A 3,759-nucleotide genomic window follows, 5' to 3' on the forward strand; every position below is an offset into this window, starting at 1 on the left:
CACCCAAGGATGGATGGCAGCCAGGGCAGGAGGACCCGGGCCCTTGTTACTCCACCGGCTCCTAGCCCAAGGCCTTGTCCATGGCCAATGTGTTTGCCATTGATTCAGTGGGGATCCAACCAGAACATCTGACGTCACTCAGCATGACAATGGCTGGTTCACCCAGGTTACTTCCTACAAGATGTCTCTAGGCCATGGGCTGGGGGTCTCTGGGCTCCCGGCGTAGGAAACTCCCAGAGACTCCGATCTCCCCTGCACGTCTGCAGGGCCCTGGGGATGCGGCTGGGTCTTGGCTCCTCGCGGCTCTGCATTCAGGAGCATCAGCTGCTTCTGGACTGGAGCCCATAATGTGCATCCTCCATTTTCGGCGCTCTGCCTAGACTGAGCTGAGCTGCTCCCTTTCACATGGGTGCTCCAGCTGTAGCATGTCCGGCAGGGCTGGGGAGGGGCTTGGCATCCTCCGCCTAGACTATGGGGTTCTGTGTGGCTGGTGCACCCGGCACATCCTGCTCTGCCTCTTCTGTCTCCTCATTCCCAGGCAACAGCTGCTTTGGCGTCTCACAAGAGATGTGATCGGCGGTGGGCTCAGTTGGCTCCTGTTAGCCTCTAGATGTCTGTAGGAGGAGAAAGGGCAGGAACACAAATCAGAAAAATAAAACCTTCAAGCAGGGGAGTTTTCCATGGCACAACCCACCCCACACACACACACTTTGCTAAAGCTCATTTGCAACTTCCCTGAGAGCTGGCATTGCTTAAAGAGAGCCCCCACCCCCGCAAGCTCCGCTGCCCTGTGGGCTGGCAATGGTTGAAGGGAGTCTGGGAGAATTTCTCCTCTCTCTGCCTGGCTCTGATGACTGAGGGAATCACATGCGAGAAGCTCTGGGAATGTCGGGCTCGGTGCAGTGGGGTGAGATGTCCGACATGGAGCCCAAAGGTGGAGTTGTCCTGACTCTGCAGTAACTTCATTCCAGTCAGAGAGATTTCAGAGCTCAGCTACGGGGTTCTGCCCTGTAACTGTGTGTGGGGATGGGGCAGAAGTGGGGCAGTGATGCACTCATGAAAGGAGTAGGGCTAAGGGGGGGGCCGTGCTGCAGCCACTAAAGCCCCTGTGTGCTGCGTTCCGGTCGCGTCGGCTCTGCCTGGCTGGGATGGGGGCGAGGCGGCTCCACGCGCTGCCGTTCCCCGCCCTGAGCCGCGTTGCCACGACGAGCACCACACCGGGAACCTCTGTCCCTGGTGCTGGTCTTGTATATAGGCTCTGCTCCCTGCAGCTCTCATTGGCCGGGAATCGTTAATCCCACCCTGGCCCTACTCCCCAGCCCGTTCCAATCCTTCTCTTGACTCCTGACTCCGGCTCCAACCCTTGGCTCCCCTAAGCTCGACCTCCACCACCCTGACCACTAGGCCCCACCGCCTCTGCTCCAACCCCGGGCCCAACCATCCGTGCTTTGGTGTCCGACACCAGCGATATGTAGGAGTCGTTCACCTCACTGCTTTCCATGCGTATGGCCCTGCCTTTGTCAGCACTGGTTTTCATCTGCCATTGTTCTGCCCAGTCACGTGGCTTCATTAGATCCCTTTCAGCTGCTTCAAAGTCTTCTCTATGCCTGACTAACCTACATAATTTTGGTGTCAAGTATCAGGGGGTAGCCGTGTTAGTCTGCATCTACAAAAGCAACAAGGAGTCTGGTGGCACCTTAAAGACTAACAGATTTATTTGGGCATAAGCTTTCGTGAGTAAAAACCTCACTTGAAGAAGTGAGGTTTTTACTCACAAAAGCTTATGCCCAAATAAATCTGTTAGTCTTTAAGGTGTCACCAGACTCCTTGTTGTTTTTCTACATAATTTTGTGTCATCTGCCAATATCCACCTCATTGTTCAGTCCCGGTTCCAAATATAAGAACATAAGAAAGGCCAGACTGGGTCAGACCAAAGGTCCATCTAGCCCAATATCCTGTCTTCTGACAGTGGCCAATGCCAGGTGCCCCAGAGCGAATGAACAGACAGGTAATCATGTAGTGATCAATCCCCTGTCACCCATTCCCAGCTTCTGGCAAACAGAGGCTCGGGACACCAAAAAGTTGATAAGCGTCTGTTGTACGTACCATAGCAGGACAAAGAGGTCTTCTCTGTCGGTCACAGTTCTCTAGTCGAATGCAGAACCTGACACAAGATTTCCAAGCTTCTGCAGCCATTTGTAATGTCTCCTGAGGATGCACCCAGTGGTCCTGTCAGATGTCAAAGGCACTTCCTGAAAAGCTGAAACAAAGAGGAAACGGGTTGAAAGCCCCATGGTGCTGATGTGACTGGTGCCTAGGAAATCTCCCCTTCAGATGGCCGTTGCCACATGCTATTAACTACCCAAGAGTCTGGGGGCACAGAAACAACAACTCTGCTACTCCCAAAATAGCCCTGGACAGAGAGGAGACCCCATTCTGTGCGTAACTTCCCCCTCCCCCAGGATACACACGTCCACACACATGTCCACACACTAAAACACAGGCAGGTGGGGGCAATTGTTCCTGGGACGTAACAAAAAAGTGTCAACAGCAGAGGTGTTAAATCATCAAACATTTATGCACAGATCCGCAAAGGAATTTAGACTGAAATCCTTTGTGGCCCTGTGCCTTCATTCCTTAAGAGGTCACAGGGAAAGATGTTTCCCATGTGCACTCAGGGGATTTCCTATGAGCTGATAACCAACCTCTGAGTGGTTCCCTGGCCTGCAATCACTCCATTACAGAGAGGGCAGGTGATGAATTTTTCCCTACAGAGGGTAATTGTCATCATCATCATCATGCTTAATAATAACAACAGCCCTTTTCAATTCTGTCCGGCCTTCCTTTAGAGACTTTCTGACCTTTCTGAAGACAGTCTCCCCACACAGCTCTAAGGCTACCTCTATGCTAGGAGCTAGGGATGGTTATCCCCTGCTCCCGTACACATCTTGTGGGACCTCGATGAAAGCTCGTGTGACCATCCTTCTTCTTTAAACGCTGTCCTTAGCCAGAGAGGGACACATTCAAACCTGTGTTCAGGCCTTGTGCTGCACCCCTGTACTTCCCACAGAGGCACAAACACACAGAGCTATTTCCTTACCTTCATACAGGCGGGAGATGCCATCTTCAGTCACGGTTTCAGACAACAAGTCGCAGTAATGGCGGATAGTATTTCCTAGACATACAATGGATCTCATTACTTTTCAAATCCTTCGCTGAAAACTGCTAAAGGTGCAGCCATTCCCCCAAGACAGCCCTTGGGAAATTCAATACATTCCTTCCATCTGCTCACAAAGCACATAAAAGCATCTGATGCACAGAAGTTACTGAGAGGCTGATTTCCAAAGGAGATTGAATTCACATCATGCGGGTTTCCACTAGGCGCAGCCAAAGAGTTGTTGTGGGCAGGGGAAGTTGGTGCAATCAATACAGCTAAATTGCTCCCTTAATCTTGGAATACATGTTAATTCTGTCTCTCTCTCTCTCACACACACACAACAGAAGTCTAGAAAAGGGCTTTGAAGGAAGCAGTTCAAAAAAGATCAAGTGAATTTCTCTGCTTACCAATGAACAGGGCTGCAGAATGCCTTATTGTTGTCTGTGAGCTTTCCAGGTACTCTAAGGCCTGGAACAGGAATTTGGGGATGTGGCTCTCGTTGTTCTGCATCTAGGAGGGAAGAAGGAAGAAATGCGCAATGTACAAATGACATGTTCTTCCCACAGCGAAGGGGCCAGGAAAGCCAAAGCACACAGCCAGGG

At 51.6% G+C, this 3,759-nt stretch overlaps 1 long non-coding RNA gene across 1 annotated transcript; it reads right to left on the bottom strand.

Annotated features, from left to right (window-relative positions):
* Window positions 1–42: 42 nt before the first annotated feature.
* On the bottom strand, window positions 43–3,671 carry LOC135980592 (uncharacterized). The gene is made up of 4 exons (XR_010597585.1): window positions 3,565–3,671; window positions 3,101–3,175; window positions 2,107–2,260; window positions 43–614 (listed from the first exon to the last, which is right to left on the bottom strand). It is a non-coding gene; the product is annotated as an uncharacterized LOC135980592 (long non-coding RNA).
* Between the last annotated feature and the right edge of the window lie 88 nt (window positions 3,672–3,759).

The sequence above is a fragment of the Chrysemys picta genome, unplaced genomic scaffold (assembly GCF_011386835.1).
Source record: "Chrysemys picta bellii isolate R12L10 unplaced genomic scaffold, ASM1138683v2 scaf4765, whole genome shotgun sequence".
NCBI classification, from domain to species: domain Eukaryota; kingdom Metazoa; phylum Chordata; order Testudines; family Emydidae; genus Chrysemys; species Chrysemys picta.